The sequence below is a fragment of the Rutidosis leptorrhynchoides genome, chromosome 1 (assembly GCF_046630445.1).
Source record: "Rutidosis leptorrhynchoides isolate AG116_Rl617_1_P2 chromosome 1, CSIRO_AGI_Rlap_v1, whole genome shotgun sequence".
In the NCBI taxonomy this organism is placed as follows: domain Eukaryota; kingdom Viridiplantae; phylum Streptophyta; class Magnoliopsida; order Asterales; family Asteraceae; genus Rutidosis; species Rutidosis leptorrhynchoides.
The window spans coordinates 83,633,440-83,657,500 of NC_092333.1; positions in this window are offsets into that span (position 1 = coordinate 83,633,440).

Here is a 24,061-nt window from a genome sequence, read left to right on the forward strand (position 1 = left end):
ACGTAATCTACTGCTACGAGGACATATTCTTTCCCATTAGACTTTAGGAATGGGCCCATGAAGTCTAATCCCCATATATCGAAGATCTCGAAAGCTTGGATATTAGTCCGAGGCATCTCATTCTTCATAGAGATAATACCTTGCCTTTGGCATACGTCGCAACGCTTTACAAGCTCTTGCGCATCTCGGAATATAGACGGCCAATAGAATCCTGATTCGTAGGCTTTTCTTGTGGTTAAGTTTGCTCCATGATGACCTCCAGTTGGTCTATGGTGACATTGGTGAAGAATCCCTGCTGCTTGTTTTTCGTCTACGCACCTCCTGATTATCTGATCAGGGCAAATTCTAAACAGGTAAGGATCTTTCCAGTAGTAGTACTTGGCATCCCTGAAGAACTTCCTTCTTCGGGAGGTGCTCATTCCTTTTTGTACTACTCCAGCAACTATGTAGTTGGCCATGTCGGCATACCAAGGAGTGTCAGTAAATTGTGATCCTATGTGAATTTTTCCTAAACTCATAAGCTGTTCTTCCGGAAATTTATCTCCGATATCTTGTTCAGCAAGTTGTTCCATCGCTGGGTTCTCCAAACGACTAAGATGGTCTGCTGCGACGTTCTCTGCTCCTTTCTTATCTTTTATCTCAATATCGAATTCCTGAAGGAGTAAGATCCATCGTAGGAGTCTTGGTTTCGCGTCTTGCTTAATGAATAGATATTTGAGGGCTGAATGATCTGTATAGACTGTAGTTTTGGACAGGATGAGAAAGGAACGAAATTTGTCGAAGGCGAATACAACGGCTAGCAGTTCCTTTTCCGTGGTAGTGTAATTCTCTTGAGCTCCGGTTAAGGTTTTGCTTGCGTAATAGATTGGATGAAAGTGCTTATCTACTCGTTGTCCAAGCACAGATCCAACTGCGAAGTCACTCGCATCAAACATGATTACAAATGGTAGACTCCAATCAGGAGCTATCATGATGGGCGCATGTGTTAGCTGTTCTTTCAGATTGTTGAATGCTTTTCGACATTCTTCATCGAACATAAACGGGACTTCCTTTCCTAGGAGATGAGTGAGAGGTCGTATGTGACAACCCGGAAATTTCCAACCAAATTTAAACTTTATCTTTATATTATTCCGACACGATAAGCAAAGTTTGTTAAGTTAAATTCAAGAATTTTAAATTGTGTTCATACATTCATTATAACCTCGACCAAATTCCGACGATTCACGAACCGTTATATATAAATAAATATGTTTATATATGTATATATATAACTTAAGAATATTAATAAAGTAATAAACGTATAATACTTTACATGAACGTATTTGTTTCAATATGTTTATCGATGGAATTAGAAGATAATATCAAATGATTGATTTATCAGATACATTGTGATATGATTACAAGTCTATGTTATGAAGTCCACTGTGATTTAAGAAATCTATTCTTTTTGACAACATTCAGAAAATGGTAAAGTGATTTATAAGTAAGAACGTGGAATGTAAATAACTTAGATGTTGGATATCGACAAGTTAAGTAACTCGACATTTTTCATACGTTTATTTAACCTTTGGACTTTATCCCATGATTCACCAACAGACTGTAATTTAAAACTTGAAACCTATTTTGAATATATATGATTCTACTTTTCTAAAACATTTTATGATATAACGCTTTCCATTATTTTAACCTTTTAACAAAATGATTCTTAAATATATTTAGTTTTGGAAAACAAAATTATCATATTTATTTGATTTATTTTCAAACGTACAAAAACGTTTTTAATTTAAAAAGAACTTTATTATTAAAACGTATATAATTTTTATAAATACCTAGAACCACTTTTGACAACTCATTACTTAATCTGTATGATAAAGATAACGATATTTATATTTTATTTTATTAAATATAAATAACAATTTAAATTAATATTATATATATTTATACGCATATTATACGTACATAGTTTTATACTTTTACTATACTTTACCTTTACTTTACTTTTACTTTACTTTAACTTTAATAATTCATACTTTAATAATTTACTTTAATAATTCATACTTTAGTAATTCACTTTAATAATTCATACTTTAATAATTCACTTTAATAATTCATACTTTAATAATTCACTTTAATAATTCATACTTTAATAATTCACTTTAATAATTCATACTTTAATAATTCACTTTAATAATTCAAAAATCTATTATAAATAGAATTCAATAGATTTCATTATTTCATAGAAACTTGAAATATATTTCTCTAAACTCTCTCAATCGACTTACAAATATATATTTACTTAGTATTATTTCAAGATATTATTAGTATACATAAAATACTACGACGAGGTCATGAGCGTATTATTTCAAAATGGATTTTTCGAGCGGGATAGAGCTAAGGAAAACATGGGTTATAGCTATGGAGGTTATGGGTATTGTTCAGGGGGTATGTTCGTGAGGTCAAACTAGTGTTTATAATCTCCATTGTGTCTACGTACTTTCCTGCAATATTGAATCTCAATATTGATACGTGAGTACTCATAACTTAACTTTTATATATTATTAGTGTATCCCTGACTAGTGCTCGAGTATATAGGATTATGCTTGCTTGTACGTTTGATATTGTCGTTAGTTAGGTTATGTTGAATCCTGAATTAGATACATATGCTACAGAGATAAGGTATAGGATATGCATGTCGTTGGAAAGCTAGCGAAAAATTAAGAACTTTTCTTTTAGAACTCGTGTGATTTCGATGAACGGATTAAAATACATAGTCAACTGAATTATTATTAATATTAGAATATTTATTGTTAAAATGATTATTATTATTACTATCGTCGTTATTATCGTCGTTATTATTATTCTTTAAATATTATTATTATTATTATTATTATTATTATTATTATTATTATTATTATTATTATTATTATTATTATCATTATCGTTATTAATATAAGTATTATGATTGTTATTGTTATTACTATCGTTATTACCATTAAGGTTATTATTAATATTTTCATTATTATTATTATTATAATTATTAGTATTATCATTGATATTATTATAATACTTATTAGTATCATTATCATTAAAACTAATATTAGTATCATCTAATTATTATGATTACTATTATTATCATTATTATGAATACGATATAAAAGAGGACTAAAAGCTATTAAACGAAACGATTAGGAAATAATGAGTAAGAGTATCATGATGAAATTAAAATATTATAAGATATTGATTTAGATAAAATTATCGTTCTTATTATTTTTATCATTACTATTATTATTAAAAGTATCGTTAGTATTAAAACTATCATTTTAACAAAAATTATCATTTTAATAGAAATGTCATTGTTACTATAAAATATCATTATTATTATCATTTTAAATAGAATTATTATTTTAAAGATAATATTAAAAATTATCGTAAATATTAAAATTATCATAATTAGAATTATCATTTTATCATAATGTCATCTTAGTAATTATAAATATTGATATTTTTATAATAATAATTATTATTACAAAATAATACAACTCTTACTTACTATCATTATAGATATTATTTTATCAAATAAATATGTGATACAAACATATTTTACTACGTGTAATAAATTACTTTAATAATACCTATCATATTATCTTTATGATATTAAATGAACCCTATAAATTTTATTACTTAACATATATAAAAGTATATTTTATTATATAAATTTTCATATAAAATTTTATTTATTAAAAAATGAATTATATTATTTACTCTAATAAATCTTTTAAAAATATTTAAAAATATAAAACGACGATATTTAAACTATATATTAATCATGTATAGATTTTTGGAAATTATTTTGAGTCAAATTGACTTTTGTTGACTTTTGCATATTAGTCTCGAGCATTAGGATTATGGTACACTATGACTTGACCTAATTTGTTAGACAAATATTGACCAACACATAAATATATATAATTAATTTAGGTTCGTGAATCCGAGGCCAACCTTGCACTTGTTCAATGATGTTATATGTATTTTTACAACAAAATACAGTATGGTGAGTTTCATTTGCTCCCTTTTTAAATACTTTTGCAATATATATTTTTTTGGGACTGAGAATACATGTGCTGCTTTTATAAATATTTTATAAAATAAGCACAAGTTCATGAAACTACATTCTAAGATTGTCTTGTTATACCGGATATCTGTACTTATTATTATTATTATGCTTGGTAACCTAAGAATTAGTGAAAAACACTAATTGACGCGAATCCTAAAGGTAGATCTACGGGCACCAACCAACCCCATTTTCGAATAGTGGAAATGCTTTAGTACTTCGAAGGGTTCTTGTCATACATTTAAATAGTGGAATGTATGATGCCAGATATCTTAAGCGCTCTATGTTAAGGTCGGTTACCAGGCGACTCATCGTATGAATGATTTTTGGCAGTTGTAATAATCCTGCGCATTTACTTAAATGAAATCTTGTGGCTTATTAAACATTATGATTATTATATAGAAATTAAACCTATGAACTCACCAACCTTTTGGTTGACACTTTAAAGCATGTTTATTCTCAGGTGTTAAAGAAATCTTTCGCTGTGCATTTGCTCATTTTAAAGATATTACTTGGAGTCATTCATGGCATATTTCAAAAGACGTTGCATTCAATTTGTAGAGTTCAATTGAGATTATTATTAAGTAAATGATAGATTAGGTCATTTATAGTTAGATATTATGAAATGGTATGCATGCCTGTCAATTTTTGATGTAAAGAAAGTTTATCTTTTAAAAACGAATGAAATTGTTTAAAAAATGTATCATATAGAGGTCAAATACCTCGCGATGTAATCAACTATTGAGAATCGTTTATAATGTATATGAACGGGTCCTTTCAGTTGGTATCAGAGAGGTGGTCTTAGCGAACTAGGTCTACATTAGTGTGTCTAATTGATAAGTCGTTTGATAAGTCGTTAGGATGCATTAGTGAGTCTGGACTTCGACCGTGTCTGCATGACAAAAGTTTTGCTTATCATTTCTAGTCGAAAATTATCTACTTATCATCCTTAGGAAATTACCTGCTTATCAATATTAGTCTAGACACGTCTTGCTACATTAATTGCATGAGTAGTGTATAGACAAAAATTCATATCTTAGCGTATATGCTAAATCATATCTTATCGTATCTGTTACTTTAAATTTTGCCTGACATATCCTGCAAACTCCTCCGTAATCTACGAAATCTTTTGATCTATATATATATAGATTTCCTATGTAAATAGAATACCACTCGATAGCCGGAAAATCATTTTATATCGAAAAATCCTTTATACAATCGTACGAAATGGAATTTGTCATCAGTACAAGTCACTCAGATTCCGAAATGGAATCTCACTCAAGCTCCGAAAGCAGTGTGACCGAAATGGATCAATCAATCAGTCATCACCTATTCTGGATGAATTGGGGATGGGTTCGTAGCCTCCTCAATCATTGGAAACAAGAAGAAGGCAATCCTTTCCATCCACCACATTTCCCTCTTGGCGAAGAACCTGAAGCACTTACCGGCGAACCTGTTCGAGACACCATTTTCTCTCTCATTTCCAGAGTATCTCGTCACGATTATATATTACATCATATTTTAGATTTTATTTATCCACTCGTCCGAACCGAAAATCACCCCGGAGTAATAGAAGAAGTCAACGAGCTTCGCGCTCGGGTAGTGGCTTTGGAGAATATGGTGCAGAGATTACAAACACCAGCAGCAGCACCAGCATCATAACCAGTACCACCATCATTAACGCCAACAGTACCATTACCACCTCCAACCACAACCGCGTCGTAAACCTCAACTTTACAATCTGTCCCATGAGCACCAATGTCATACGCCCTATAGATACCAAGGAATACCAACAACAACAAACGATGAAGTGTTGATTCATAACTTCATTGGAGAAACACTCCGCGGCGATTATGTAATCTCTAAAGTCTTAGAGATTATCTATTCTATCCCTAACCATAAATCAGATGAGTGAATCGAAATGATAGAAGGAAGAGTAGAAACCCTGACAAGAATTATGCATGATTTATAAGTTAGACTTGTTTTACCAACAGAATCAACAGTACCGTAGCATCACCATCACAGTCAGTGCCGTCAGTGTCATCAGAATCAACAACATCTATAATATCACAAACTCTGCCAGTCAAGAATCACTGTGAACATCATTACGAATCAATAACGCGTATATTGTATCAACGAGTTATGAAGAATTAACTCATTCCCTCTGAAGAAATTATATGTATATTCTATATATATATATATATATATATATATATATATATATATATATATATATATATATATATATATATATATATATATATATATATATATATATATATATATATATATATTTGAAATAAATATAAATCTTTCCGTGCTAAGCTATTGTGTGTGAATCTTAACTACTCGGTTAATTCATATTACAAATATGCAATAATGTACGTCCTTCACCCTCAACTTAACCATCATTAACTACAATCTCTGTCTCAATTCAACAAATTCCAATTTAAAATAAAACAAGTATATATTTGATTTTACACTTTCATCATCGATGTACTCGAAACTTTTCAGATAACATAATTCGTACTTTACGAAATTCACAAGAATTTAACGAAAACCAATATCACGCCTCAACAAATAACGAAGTATTGATTCATAATTTCAATATTATTGAAGAAATACTTATGTAATCTCTAAAGCCTTAAAGAGATTATTCAATTCTAGTTTCATCCGTAAATCAAATGAGTTTTATTTAACATTAACTCATTAAATCTATGTTACATCTGAAGAAAATATACATATATATATTTTCATAAAGACTGTAATAAAATTCTTTTGTACAAAATATTAATTGTGAAATTTTTTTTAACGGGTAGGTAATACCCGAGAGATATATAAATTCACAATTAATATGTTACATTCTTCGAATCTGATTCAGCAAATCATCCATTATACTCTCTACTTTCACAACAATATACATTCTTTTATAGAAATCAAAACAACCATACTCATTCAAATTTTAATTACATATTCTGATTTTGAAATCTCAGAATTCAACTCGAGATATGACCAAAATCATCACTCTTAGATCCTTACATCTTTCACAAGCTATACTTTGACTTCAAAACTGTGTTAGAACATCATATGTATATTAATGATTACAATCTGTGTTCAAAACCCTTCGAAATTTCTGAAGACACTTCAAATAATGAGCAATTGAGATGATGATTCAACCACATATTATCCACAGTTATGTACGTAAAAAGCTCTCGAAACCAAAGTCATAATTCAACACATATCTGTGTCAGATCCTTTGGCATTTATTAGCAAAAATAACTTTGCAATTTCTTTTCAAAGTAGCAAATTCTATCACAGCTCTAGCAAGACAACTTCGATTTTTCATTCGGAGTAGCCTTATCATAATCTTGATATATATATTGCCCTTTCGCCATTGTTACCGGGGAACCTTTCATATCTCGCCACATTAGCAGTAAACTTGTCAGCAACCGTAATGATCTGAGAATTTCTGAAAAGTCATTATATTTATCAAAACCTCATCATTTACTCATCTGCCTCTTGTAACGAGAATTGCCATACGAATCATTGGGAAGTAGCAATCAGTATTTTGAAATCTCACAGCATGTTGACGCCAACAGTTATACATAACGTCTATTTCCAAGGCTTACATACTTCGAATGTGAAGTTTATGAAAAACACTCTGAACCGCGAACTAGTTCTCGAAATGATGATGAAGCAACAAAAACTGTAAACGACCTTAGCAGTAAAAAGTTTGATGATAAAGATTAGTGCATTAGCAAAGCTCAGAAAAAGAGAAGTTTTGGAACTGGAAAACGGATTGAGCAAAGTATGAAGGAGGCTGTGGATAAATCACAAAGACTGAACCTACCTTCAAAGAATCCAAATGATTTAGTGTCTGCTGAAGTCATTAACGAATACCTTGCTCCTGACACTAAACCCTTACAGACAATATTCTTCATCATCCTCTGATATTAGAAATTCTAAGATATCATCGTATCTTTCATTATAAATATCCTCCATATTTCTGAAGATATTTCCATAACTATTCTTATCTGGAATCATTTATCTCTTTGCGCTATCTGTATTACATCAAAAAGGAAACTGTTTAGTTCTTATACTTTGTAAACCTTTGAGTTTAAAATATGAATGTTTTTGAAATATATTTTTCATATTGTTGTAGCAACTGAAATCTTTTTTTATTCAAAAAATTTGATCTGATTATAAGTTGGCAATCAAAAGAAAAGTGTTGGAAACTGAAGCATGAGTTAGTATAATATAATGACACTTAATCAACGTGATTATATTACAGTAATTCATGCTGAGTTTCTAAATGGAACGTGATGATTCATAGATCATAACATCATCATGTGCCATGTTATACGACTCTTGTATTCTATTTAACTTCTAAAATATCAAGAAAATATTTCTTGATGATTCGGATTTTTTCGAGGTATTCTGGTAATTTGACAAGTCAAGATCGTGCCATTGCAATTTCCTTCTTACAACATTAACAATGTTCATTCCGAAATTCATATCTGCGAATTATAGACCATTATAAGCGGTACTTACTCACAAGAAGAAGAAACGAAAGGACAAAACTCCGAAACAGAAATTGGGGTATAAATCACAGCAAATAAAAGAAAGCATTAACTGGAGATGACAATGATTATGGGAGACAGAAGCAGGGACATCGAAATATAAGAGAAGATATAAAACCCAACAACTACCCAGAAATTATAAACCGTATATATCAATACATATAGCAATATAAAGACACGGGAGAACTAGAAACACTATAAATCTAAGAGTATAGTAGAAGTAAATAGATTCTTCCGGCTGTAGATGAAAAAGAAGAATGACCGATATGAAAGTTAGAAGTATATCGAGAATCAGAACTGGATGGAGCATATTGACGAATAATTTAAAATATGAGTTGAGGGAGAAAGAATAGAAGGTGTGAGTTGTAAGGAAATGAAGGAGGTGGATTTATAGGAAAACCTCCGACAGAGCAATCAAAATGGATGATCGCATTTAAAGAGGATCCTAATTTCCTTAACCAAATCTTATTACGAAGATTTTCTCTAAATTCCTAGAATTTCGGAAATCAACCGTGACTATATCATTGGTTAAAAAGAACGTGCATTTACTCATTTCATTCTTTTGTGATAACTTCACTCGTACTCTTCACAAAAATCAAATTGCTTTATCTATATTACTTGATGATAATAAAACTCTAATTTCCAACTCGTATACGTCATGAAAGCATACTTATTGTCAGCCATGACCATCCCATTCAAATTTCAGGACGAAATTTCTTTAACGGGTAGGTACTGTGACAACCCGAAAATTTTCAACCAAATTTAAACTTTATCTTTATATTATTCCGACACGATAAGCAAAGTTTGTTAAGTTAAATCTCAAGAATTTTAAATTGTGTTCATACATTCATTATAACGTCGACCAAATTCCGACGATTCACGAACCGTTATATATAAATAAATATGTATATATATGTATATATATTGTTGGGATTTAACAAGTTCCATAATGTTTAAAACATTTTATGAATCAAATTAAAGCGGAAGCATGAAAATTATTACCAATTGAACTTGTTAATCTTTAACCTTTTAAAGTTAAATCCCAATTAGGATCAAGTTGTGAAACATACTTACAAACTACAAGTAAGAAAAGTGTTTATACCTTCTCCTAGCTTGTTGATAGATGATGATGAAGATGGTGATGAATGGAGCTCCAAAACAATGAAACCTCAAGTAGTTATACCCCAAACTTTGCACCAACACCCTAGCTTTTGGTTAGGATTTTATTGACACTTCAAAACAAGCTTACAAACTAGAAAATGAATCCCTTTATGACCTCCAAAGGTCACGGCCAAACAGCAGTAGGAAGGGAGGATAATGTAGTTTTTTTGCTTGTTATTTTGACGTGTACTTGCATGTGTTAGTTCCAAAGAGTCAAGGAACATCTATATGGAGTAAAGGGAAAGCATGGCCAACTAGATGGAATCTCTAGCATGTGTACTTACACTTCCAAGACCACTTACTCTTTTGTTTAATAAAATAAGTTTTATAAAAGTTAAATTTTATAAAACTATTTTATAAAACTTCCATACAATTTATTATGTACATTTCTATTTATAAAACCAATTTTATAAAAAATGTAACATAACAAAATTAATTATTTAACCTATAAATAATTAAATTCTTATTATATAAATTATTCCATAATTTATATATATATATATATATATATATACACACACACACATCAAGTAATATTTCAGAAAACCATTTTTCTTAAAGTTCAAGTGTCGCGTATTTAATCAATAATCCAATCGTTAAGATCAAATACGGATAAGGTGTCGGTAAGCTTGTTATTGGGTATGACCCGACTTGGATCATAACACATTAGCCACATTAATTTAATATGTCTCTCGGGCATACGAAATACCTTCAATCTCCCACTTGCACGAGAAACATAAGAAATTAATGCAAGTGACGGATACCACCTAACGACCGTCCATCACCCTCAATATGTTATGACTTTGTGCCATTCAATAACATCATCCCTTTCGAGTTCCCATCTCGAATATGATTAGGTGAATCTTTCATTTATCCTTTCATCCTAGATGTCATGTTAAATCCAAGAGACATAGAGTGATCACTCTCTTTTAGATTTAACTTTATCAGGCCTTAGACATCTGACTCTCAATGAATAAGAGGGACAAATTCCATCTTGACTACATACGTCCTAGATATATACTTTGTATTACACCTGAGATCTTCCTTATGGACTACCATATTTCAGAATAGCGAAGGAAAGAATCAAGGCATAATACTTAGTGAATATCTGAACCTAATATGTGTCTCAGGTCAGAAGATACAATGATATTCGCCTTTACTCAAGACTACATGTGATCAACCACAAAGGCTCCATTTAGTAAATCTTGAGGGCGGGTCTTCCAATATTTGTATCCCACAAATATCTATGAACCTTGGTTGCAACCTTGCCCCACATTCATCCCGTGAATGTATACCAATCCAAGTTCATAGTAGTCTAAACCTCACAATTGTTCCCACAAATGTGATCGACTACAGAATTTAGAATAATTACTTATTCATGGATAAAATATGCAAAATAGGAACATGACTCAAAATAAATTAATACCATAATTATATTAATGAGTTTGAACAATTTCGTTCCGTTACAATACTTAAACAGATCATGACCAATCACTAGAATATCGAAGCCCTAATGCACAAACATGTCCAGTATGTTTTGCTCCATGTAAGAGCTTCGTGAGAGGATCCACTATATTAAGATCTGTGTGAACTTTGCGAATACATATCTTTCCCTTTTCAACTTCATCCCTAATGTAGTTGAATCTCCGCTCAATGTGACGAGTCTTTTGATGAGCACGAGGTTCTTTGATTTGAGCAATCGCACCCTCGTTATCACAAAAGATCTCAAGAGGGTCCTGAATGGAAGGGACTACTCCTAAGTCGTCGATGAATTTCTTCATCCATGCAGCTTCCTGAGCTGCCAATGATGCGGCGATGTACTCCGACTCTGTAGTGGATAAAGCAACAACATCCTGTTTTGAACTCTTCCAAGAGACCGCACCTCCATTTAATGTGAAGACATAACCGGATTGTGAACGAGAATCATCACGATCAGTTTAGAAACTCGCGTCCACGTAACCTTTTACAGCGAGTTCCTCCTCACCAGACCCGTATATAAGAAACATATCCTTAGTCCTCCTAAGGTATTTCAATATACTTTTAACAGCAATCCAATGACTATTTCCTGGGTTATTCTGGTATCTACTTGTCAGGCTAAGAGCGCATGACACATCCGGTCTAGTGCATATCATTGCATACATGATTGACCCAATAGCAGACGCATATGGGACTTTCTTCATTCTCTCCTGTTCATCTTTCATGTTGGGACACTGAGATGAACTAAGGAGCGTTCCTCTTTGAATAGGTACCAAACCCCTTTTAGAGTTCTCCATCTTGAACCTTTTCAAGATCTTTTCAATGTATGCACTTTGATTCAAACCTATCAATTTCTTGGATCTATCCCTGTAGATCCTAATCCCCAAAATGTATTGTGCTTCTTCAAGATCCTTAATGGAGAAGCAGCCTTTTAGCCAAGTTTTAACTCCTTGCATTGTCAGAATATCATTCCCAAATAATAATATATCATCCACATATAATACAAGGAACATGATAGTGCTCCCACTAGCTTTCTTGTATACACAAGCTTCATCACCATTTTTAATGAAGCCAAATTTCTTGGCTTCCTCATTAAAACGATGATTCCACATTCTAGATACTTGTTTCAATCCGTAGATTGACTTCTTTAACTTACATACCTTTTTAGGATATTTCGGATCCACAAAACCTTCAGGCTGAACCATATAGACATCTTCCTCAAGATATCCATTTAAGAAAGCGGTCTTGACATCCATTTGCCATATTTCATAATCATAATGAGCAGCAATGGCAAATAATATCCTAATAGACTTTAGCATTGCCACAGGCGAAAAGGTTTCATTATAGTCAATCCCTTGAGTTTGAGTGAAACCTTTTGCTACAAGTCTAGCTTTATATGTATTTAAGTTTCCATGCATGTCGGTTTTCATCTTGAAAATCCATTTACAATCAACTAACTTGGAGCTAGTAGGTTGTACAACTAGTTCCCAAACTTGGTTGTCATACATGGATTGCATCTCAGCGTTCATGGCTTCCTTCCATTTATCTTTATCAATCCTTGATAAAGCATCTTGGTAGTTTGTTGGTTCATCCAAATCAACCACATAGCAATCATCCATGAGAAACCCATATCTCTCAGGTGGATTACTAATCCTACCAGATCTGCGAACGTCTTGTATATTTTGATCATCCATTTGATCATTCTCAACATTTTCATGTTGAGTGCTAGTGTCAACCAATTGTGTATCATCTACTTGATCTTGAACCTCCTCAAGATCTATCTTTCTTTCACTATTACCTTCCATTAGGAACTTAGTTTCAAGGAATTCAGCCTTCCGAGCAACAAATACATTTTGCTCGGATGGATCATAGAAATAGTATCCCATATCATCCTTGGGATATCCTATGAAGATACACTTCGTGGATCAAGCATTCAACTTATTAGGGACGTAACGCTTAGGATAAGCTTCACATCCCCATACCTTTAAGTATGATAGAGATGGAGGTTTTCCAAACCACATCTCATGAGGAGTTCGTTCCACTTTCTTGGTTGGGGCCATATTTAAAATACGAGCCGCGGAGCATAGACAATAACCCCAAAATGATAGAGGTAACGAGCTTCTAGCCATCATAGATCGAACCATATCCATTAGGGTTCGGTTCCTCCTTTCGGACACACCATTAAGCTGTGGTGTCCCGGGTGGAGTAAGTTGCGAGATAATCCCACAACTTCTAAGATGATCTTGGAAGGCATCGCTTAGGTATTCACCTCATCTATCGGTACGAAGTACCTTGATTGTCTTATTGAGTTGATTTTGTACTTCGTTTTGATACTCTTTGAATGCTTCAAAAGTTTCGTCCTTATGTCTTAACAAGTAGACATATCCGAAACGGCTGAAGTCATCAATGAAAGTAACGAAGTATCTTTCACCATTCCTAGTTATGGGCTTAAAGGGTCCACATACATCCGAATGTATTAATCCCAATAAGTCCTTAGCCCTTTCATAGGTCCCTTTGAAAGGTGCTTTAGTCATTTTGCCTTGTAAACAAGATTCACATACATCAAACGAGTCTAGTTCATTTGATTTCAAAAGGCCATTCTTTTGAAGTGTATGCATTCAATTCTTGTTTATGTGACCAAGGCGACAATGCCATAAGTAGGAATCACTCAAATCCCTTTTGAGTTTCTTGGTGCTAGTATGGTATATTGAGCTACTAGATGATGTGTCATCATGAACCAATTCATAAATTCTATTTGAAGGTGAAGCCTTAAAATAGAATACATTATCTAAATAAATATGGATATCATCATTAACAAAATTAAGATAAAAACCACATTGTTTTAAACAGGAAACTGAAATAATGCTTCGACATAAATCCGGTGCATACAAAACATTGTTCAAAATAAGTTACAAACCACTTGGAAGCTTTAATACAAAGTCTCCTTGAGCCTTCACTTGCACTTTGGCTCCATTACCCATAAAGAGACTTGATGTTCCCGTTTGCTTGCTACTTCTTTTGAACCCCTGCAAAGAATTGCAAATGTGAGTTCCACATCCAGTGTCTAATACCCATGTATTAGAAGAAGTAATACTAAGCTCTATATATACCATATATATATTACCTGAGGTTTGCCCCGCATCCCCCTTTTCCTTCAACTCCTTAAGGTAGACCGGGCAGTTATGTTTCCAGTGACCCATTTCACCGCAACCGAAGCACGGGTCTTCCTTGGGGTTTGCTTGTCCGGTAACCTTTTGCTTCTTGTTCTTGTTTTTGGTTGGGGTAACCATCCTTCCCTTTCCCTTGCCTTGATGGAAGGGTCCTTTCCTTTTAGCCGCCTTTGGCTTAAAGGTGTTATTACCTTTGGACCCACCATCATTGATCATTTGCACGGGTGAAGCCCTCTTACCCATGCTAGTTTCCGCCATCCTAAGCATGCCATGAAGTTCGCCAATGGTCTTATCCATCCCATTCATATTGTAATTAATTACAAATTGGTCAAACCTCTTTGACAAGGAGTTTAGGATAAGATCCGTGGCTAGCTCATTAGATATGTTGAGATTAAGACGGTTTGCGCGATCAATGAGGCTTTTCATCTTAAGGACATAAGATGAAACAGATTGGGAGTCGTCCATACGACATGCATGAAGTGCTCGAACGGTCTCGAAGCACTCGACACGTGCTTGTTGAAGGAACATCTCCTTCAATTGCGTGATCATGTCGTATGCAGTATGATGCTCGAAATCCTTTTGGAGTTCGGGTATCATAGTCCCAAGCATTAGGCAAGCGACTTGCACCGAATCGGCGCAATACTTATCCCAATAAGTCATGCCTTCCGTATCATCCTCGTCGGGTTGATCGGGAATGGGGTCTTCCAACACATACGCCTTATCCTCAAGTTTGAGGACAATCCTAAGATTGCGGAACCAATCCATAAAGTTCGTATGGTTGAGTTTGTCTTTCTCGAGGAGAGACCTTAACGATAGGTTGTTCAAGTTAATAGGTGCGTTTTGCATGTTGTTGTTATTGGCGGCCATCTACAAAATTTAACCAAGTTCATTTAAGTATCGATTTTAATTTAACAATCAATACCCTTTAAATCCAATTGATATTTATTAAATTTTAGAATCCAACGGTAAACCAAATTTCGGTTAGGTGACCTTTATCCCGTCATTTGATTTAGCTAGGTAGTCATTGTATGACAATTGCAATCCTTTTGCAACTTCTAAGTTATGGGATCATGCAATCCTTTTGCATGGCATATTATCCCATCAACGCCTATTTGTTCATCATGCTTCGGTGACCCTAAGTTCATGATTTCCAAATCAAGTCGTCCTACTTGTGTAAACTTGTAAAATTAACATACAAGTGGTTAGGTGACCTTTATCCCACAAGCATGCGAATTTTACCTTAACCATATTAGTTAACTCATAACGGTTAGGTGACCTTTATCCCATTATAAGTTCCCTAATATTTTTAAGTGTCATACAATAGGATGGCGTTTAAACTTGTTGACCTAGTGTAAAGGGTTTTAAGTTTTCTTTAATTCTAGTTTGAGAAAATATTTATGCCATACACCAACATGCATTTAGTGTATGGTTTATTTGAAATCCATTTTCAAGTCTAGTAATTTTAGCCAATTACTTGATATAAACCATTTTATATATATGATCCTTATCATGTTCTTAATAACCGTTTATTAATGTCCTTTTAGCCGTTTTTAATTTAACCAATTAAATTGACGTTTTGCATGTCGTTAATAATTTAACCAATTAAATTGTAGTTATGTTTGTTGTTAACTTGTGTGATAACTTGTTGTAGTAACATACACAATCCACAATCATACAAGAAATAAAACAACCACGCATGCAAACAAATGTGTTCACAATCAAGCCGATTTGGTAGACATTTGTTTAGCCGAAAACAAATGTCACCGGTTAAGGGTTATAACACTAAGTAGGAGATTTCAAAATCTCCCACTTAATCTTGCATCCAAATGCATCTTCCAAGTCTTCATCTTGTATCTTCATTTTTACAAAAAATATATCCTAATACATTTTTCTAGAAAATGAAAATACAACCTAATCTATTTTACATACCAAATATAAAATAAATTACATAACCAAAATAATAAAATTACAAACCAAATTGAATGAATATTACAACTACATGAATGAATTACTATTACATACCAAATGAATAGATTAATTCAACCAAACATGCAACCATCCAAACACAAGGTCAAGGCTTGATTGTGAACTCAACATGCAACCAAAATATGACCAAAGTGAAGACCCAAAACCCATTTTGGGTCCCCAATAATTCGGCCAAAGTGAAGCTCCCACCCAAACCCATTAATTTTTGCATTTTTCATTCATGCATGTACATAAAATGCAAAATATAGCGGGTATAATAAATCATCTCGAAGCATATTCCATCAACTTCGGCTCTAGATACCATTGTTGGGATTTAACAAGTTCCATAATGTTTAAAACATTTTATGAATCAAATTAAAGCGGAAGCATGAAAATTATTACCAATTGAACTTGTTAATCTTTAACCTTTTAAAGTTAAATCCCAATTAGGATCAAGTTGTGAAACATACTTACAAACTACAAGTAAGAAAAGTGTTTATACCTTCTCCTAACTTGTTGATAGATGATGATGAAGATGGTGATGAATGGAGCTCCAAAACAATGAAACCTCAAGTAGTTATACCCCAAACTTTGCACCAACACCCTAGCTTTTGGTTAGGATTTTATTGACAATTCAAAACAAGCTTGCAAACAAGAAAATTAATCCCTTTATGACCTCCAAAGGTCACGGCCAAACAGCAGCAGGAAGGGAGGATAATGCAGTTTTTTTTGCTTGTTATTTTGATGTGTACTTGCATGTGTTAGTTCCAAAGAGTCAAGGAACATCTATATGGAGTAAAGGGAAAGCATGGCCAACTAGATGGAATCTCTAGCATGTGTACTTACACTTCCAAGACCACTTACTCTTTTGTTTAATAAAATAAGTTTTATAAAAGTTAAATTTTATAAAACTATTTTATAAAACTTCCATACAATTTATTATGTACATTTCTATTTATAAAACCAATTTTATAAAAAATGTAACATAACAAAATTAATTATTTAACCTATAAATAATTAAATTCTTATTATATAAATTATTCCATAATTTATATATATATATATATATATATATATATATATATATATATATATATATATATATATATATATATATATATATATATATATATATATATATACACACACACATCAAGTAATATTTCAGAAAACCATTTTTCTTAAAGTTCAAGTGTCGCGTATTTAATCAATAATCCAATCGTTAAGATCAAATACGGATAAGGTGTCGGTAAGCTTGTTATTGGGTATGACCCGACTTGGATCATAACACATTAGCCACATTAATTTAATATGTCTCTCGGGCATACGAAATACCTTCATATATAACTTGAGAATATTAATAAAGTATTAAACGTATAATACTTTACATGACCGTATTTGTTTCAATATGTTTATCGATGGAATTAGAAGATAATATCAAATGCTTGATTTATCAGATACATTGTGAAATGATTACAAGTCTATGTTATGAGGTCCACTGTGATTTAAGAAATCTATTCTTTTTGATAACATTCGGAAAATGGTAAAGTGATTTATAAGTAAGAACGTGGAGTGTAAATAACTTAGATGTTGGATATCGATAAGTTAAGTAACTCGACATTTTTCATACGTTTATTTAACCTTTGGACTTTATCCCATGATTCACCAACAGACTGTAATTTAAAAACTTGAAACCTATTATGAATATATATGATTCTACTTTTCTAAAATGTTTTATGATATAACGCTTTCCATTATTTTAACCTTTTAACAAAATGATTCTTAAATATATTTAGTTTTGGAAAACAAAATTATCATATTTATTTGATTTATTTTCAAATGTACAAAAATGTTTTTAGTTTAAAAAGAACTTTATTATTAAAACGTATATAATTTTTATAAATACCTAGAACCACTTTTGACAACTCATTACTTAACCTGTATGATAAAGATAACGATATTTATATTTTATTTTATTAAATATAAATAACAATTTAAATTAATATTATATATATTTATACGCGTATTATACGTACATAGTTTTATACTTTTACTATACTTTACCTTTACCTTTACTTTACTTTTACTTTACTTTAACTTTAATAATTCATACTTTAATAATTCACTTTAATAATTCATACTTTAATAATTCACTTTAATAATTCATACTTTAATAATTCACTTTAATAATTCATACTTTAATAATTCACTTTAATAATTCATACTTTAATAATTCACTTTAATAATTTAAAAATTTATTATAAATAGAATTCAATAGGTTTCATTATTTCATAAAAACTTGAAATATATTTCTCTAAACTCTCTCAATCGACTTACATATATATATTTACTCAGTATTATTTCAAGATATTATTAGTATACATAAAATACTACGACAAGGTCATGAGCGTATTATTTCAAAATGGATTTTTTGAGCGGGATAGAGCTAAGGAAAACATGGGTTATAGCTATGGAGGTTATGGTTATTGTTCAGGGGGTATGCTCGTGAGGTCAAACTAGTGTTTATCATCTCCATTGTGTCTACGTACTTTCCTGCAATATTGAATCTCAATATTGATACGTGAGTACTCATAACTTAACTTTTATATATTATTAGTGTATCCCTGACTAGTGCTCGAGTATATAGGATTATGCATGCTTGTACATTTGATATTGTCGTTAGTTAGGTTATGTTGAATCCTGAATTAGATACATATGATACCGAGATAAGGTATAGGATATGCATGTCGTTGGAAAGCTAGCGAAAAATTAAGAACTTTTCCTTTAGAACTCGTGTGATTTCGATGAACGGATTAAAATACATAGTCAACTGAATTATTATTAATATTAGAATATTTATTGTTAAAATGATTATTATTATTACTATCGTCGTTATTATCGTCGTTATTATTATTCTTTAAATATTATTATTATTATTATTATTATTATTATTATTATTATTATTATTATTATTATTATTATCATTATCGTTATTAATATAAGTATTATGCTTGTCATTGTTATTACTATCGTTATTACCATTAAGGTTATTATTAATATTATCATTTTTATTATTATTATAATTATTAGTATTATCATTGATATTATTATAATACTTATTAGTATCATTATCATTAAAACTAATATTAGTATCATCTAATTATTATGATAACTATTATTATCATTATTATGAATACGATATAAAAGAGGACTAAAAGCTATTAAACGAAACGATTAGGAAATAATGAGTAAGAGTATCATAATGAAATTAAAATATTATAAGATATTGATTTAGATAAAATTATCGTTCTTATTATTTTTATCATTACTATTATTATTAAAAGTATCGTTAGTATTAAAACTATCATTTTAACAAAATTATCATTTTAATAGAAATGTCATTGTTACTATAAAATATCATTATTATTATCATTTTAAATAGAATTATTATTTTAAAGATAATATTAAAAATTATCGTAAATATTAAAATTATCATAATTAGAATTATCGTTTTATCATAATGTCATCTTAGTAATTATAAATATTGATATTTTTATAATAATAATAATTATTATTACAAAATAATACAACTCTTACTTACTATCATTATAGATATTATTTTATCAAATAAATATGTGATACAAACATATTTTACTACGTGTAATAAATTACTTTAATAATACCTATCATATTATCTTTATAATATTAAATGAACCCTATAAATTTTATTACTTAATATATATAAAAGTATATTTTATTATATAAATTTTAATATAAAATTTTATTTATTAATAAATGAATTATATTATTTACTCTAATAAATCTTTTAAAAATATTTAAAAATATAAAACGACGATATTTAAACTATATATTAATCATGTATAGATTTTTGGAAATTATTTTGAGTCAAATTGACTTTTGTTGACTTTTGCATATTAGTCTCGAGCATTAGGATTGTGGTACACTATGACTTGACCTAATTTGTTAGACAAATATTGACCAACACATAAATATATATAATTAATTTAGGTTCGTGAATTCGAGGCCAACCTTGCACTTGTTCAATGATGTTATATGTATTTTTACAACGAAATACAGTATGGTGAGTTTCATTTGCTCCCTTTTTAAATACTTTTGTAATATATATTTTTTTGGGACTGAGAATACATGCGCTGCTTTTATAAATGTTTTACAAAATAAGCACAAGTTCATGAAACTACATTCTACGATTGTCTTGTTATACCGGATATCTGTACTTATTATTATTATGCTTGGTAACCTAAGAATTAGTGAAAAACACTAATTGACCCGAATCCTAAAGGTAGATCTACGGGCACCAACCACCCCCATTTTCGAATAGTGGAAATGCTTTAGTACTTCGAAGGGTTCTTGTTATACATTTGAATAGTGGAATGTATGATGCCAGATATCTTAAGCGCTCTATGTTAAGGTCGGTTACCAGGCGACTCATCGTATGAATGATTTTTGGCAGTTGTAATGATCCTGCGCATTTACTTAAATGAAATCTTGTGGCTTATTAAACATTATGATTATTATATTGAAATTAAACCTATGAACTCACCAACCTTTTGGTTGACACTTTAAAGCATGTTTATTCTCAGGTGTTAAAGAAATCTTCCGCTGTGCATTTGCTCATTTTAAAGATATTACTTGGAGTCATTCATGGCATATTTCAAAAGACGTTGCATTCAAGTTGTAGAGTTCAATTGAGATTATTATTAAGTAAATGATAGATTAGGTCATTTATAGTTGGATATTATGAAATGGTATGAATGCCTGTCAATTTTCGATGTAAAGAAAGTTTATCTTTTAAAAAAGAATGAAATTATTTGAAAAATGTATCATATATAGGTCAAATGCCTCCCGATGTAATCAACTATTAAGAATCATTTATAATGTATATGAACGGGTCCTTTCATCGTGTGACCTTTGAAAAATCCTTAATGAAACGTTGGTAGAAACCGGCATGTCCTAGGAAACTCCTTACCGCTCTTACTGTGGTAGGTTCTGGAAGCTTAGTAATGGTCTCAATCTTAGCCTTATCAACTTCTATTCCTGCTTTTGAAATCTTATGTCCTAAAACTATCCCTTCTTTAACCATGAAGTGACATTTTTTCCAATTCAGAACTAAATTTGACTCTTCACACTGGGTGAGCATCTTGTCAAGGTTTGATAGGCACGAATCAAAGGTACTACCAAAGACTGAGAAGTCATCCATGAAGACTTCCATACAACGTTCAATCATGTCGTGGAATATTGCCACCATGCATCGCTGGAATGTAGCTGGTGCATTGCATAACCCAAAGGGCGTGCGTCGATAAGCAAATGTTCCATAAGGACAGGCAAAGGTTGTTTTTTCTTAGTCCTTTGGATCGAGGGGAATTTGAAAGTAGCCGGAAAAATCATCAAGGAAACAGTAGTATTCATTTCCTGATAGACGTTCCAACATTTGATCGATGAAAGGTAATGGAAAATGATCAATTTGGGTTGCATCATTTAGTTTACGATAATCTATGCAAACCCTCCAACCGGTGACTTCCCGAGTTGGAATAAGTTCATTATTCTCATTTTGAATTACGATTGTCCCTCCCTTTTTGGGTACCACTTGAATAGGACTAACCCATGATGAATCAGAGATAGGATAGATCAGACCGACGTCCAGAAGTTTGATTACTTCTTTCTTGATGACTTCTTGAATCATAGGGTTGACCCTTCTTTGCCTCTGAACTGAAGGTTTGAAATCATCTTCCATGAAGATCTTATGGGTGCAATAGTTGGGGTTGATCCCTTTTATGTCGGAGATCTTCCAAGCAATTGCCTTCTTATGTGATTTCAATACTTGAATCAATTTTGCCTTCTCTTGTGGCGTGAGGTCTTTCGAGATGATTACAGGGAGTTGCGATTCTCCTTCTAAGAATGCATACTCCAGATTGTCGGGTAACTTCTTTAACTCCAATTCCGGAGGTTCCTCAATAGATGGCTTCATCCTAGCTATCTCCTTTCGGTCTAACGAGTCATACTTCTCCTGGAATTCTGATTCTTCAGTAACGGTCACTGATGCTATCTGTTCTTCATTTCTGAAAATTGTCCTTCTTAATGCTTCCTCTTCAAAAACGTCTTCTTTAGTTTCGAAGGTAGGTTCGGGAAACTCCTCACAGTCCTCCTTTGACTGGGGTTCCTGATGTATCGGAATGAAATCTGTTTCTTCATTCGGTCTTCTCCTTAGTAGAGGTAAAGGAATGCCTTGTCCTAGCGGTGCTACTTGAATAGTCTTGCCAAGAAAGTTACTTTCAGAGAGGGGAGATATGTGTTGACTAATGTTTATGGCTGAATGGTTGTTGAGATTTCCTTTAGGAGGTGTAAAGAATAGATCCTTAGAAATTTGATCTTGAATACATATAGCCATAGTTTCTTCCAGGTATTCGTTGACGAGTTCTTGAAACGAATCAGAGAGATTCACATCTTCTTCCTTAGGATGGTTCATGAGGTGATCAACATTGAATGTGATTTCTTCTCCTCCAACCCATAACTTTAATGATTTCTCGTGAACGTCAATTACGACCTTGGCAGTATTTAGGAATGGTCCGCTAAGAATGAGTGGGACCTTAGTGTCTTCCTCAATATCCATAATGATGAAATCAACGGGAAACGCGAACTTATCCACTCTAACTAGGACATCCTCAGCTATTCCCCGAGGAATTTTAACTGATCTGTCCGCGAGTTGGATAGTCATTCTGGTAGGCCTTAAGTCATTTAATCCTAGCTTTTTGAATAACAAATAGGGCATTAGGTTTACACTGGCTCCTAAGTCTGCTAACGTATTGCTAATTTGAACATCTTGCAGGTAGCAAGGTACCGTAAATCTTCCTGTATCTCTTAACTTAGGGGAAATTCCATGTTGTAACACTAACGAGCATTCTTCACTTAAGGGCAAGCTAACTATCTCTCTTAATCTCTCTTTGTTTGAAAGCAGTTCTTTGAAAAATTTAGCGCAGTTTGGCATTTCTACTAAAGCATCTACTAGTCGTACATTCAAATGCAAATTCTTGATAATATCCCAATACTTAGTGAATTGCGCTTCTTGTTTTTCCTTCCTAAGCCTACCTAGGAAAGGTATGCGGGTGCGTGGAATATTTTTCAGGGCCTTAGGAGAGATAGGTTCCGGTGGGTTGAATACTGGGTCAATTGGCACAGGTTCCTTATCGGAAAAATCTTGTATGGGTATATTGACAGTCGTTTCCTTCCCTCCTCTAGTAATTACTAGGGCATCAAACTCACTACACTCTATATCAACTTTAGTGGTTAATCGTTTAAGCGTAAGCTGAAAATTAATGATTAGTTCTTCAAAAGTCTTTATCCAAGTGTCGAACTTATTCTGGCATTCTATGACTTGAAGGTTTATCGTGTATTGCGTTTTCATAAATTCCACTAAAATTTCCTTAGAGTGGATAGTAGGTTTGTGCAACGGGAAAATTATATTATGATCCGAGCTATTTTGCTGTTTATGTGCCCATCTAGGGTAAGGATACCTTAGATTGGTTCTAGTAGCATTGGAGTTTATAGGAACTGGTAAATTT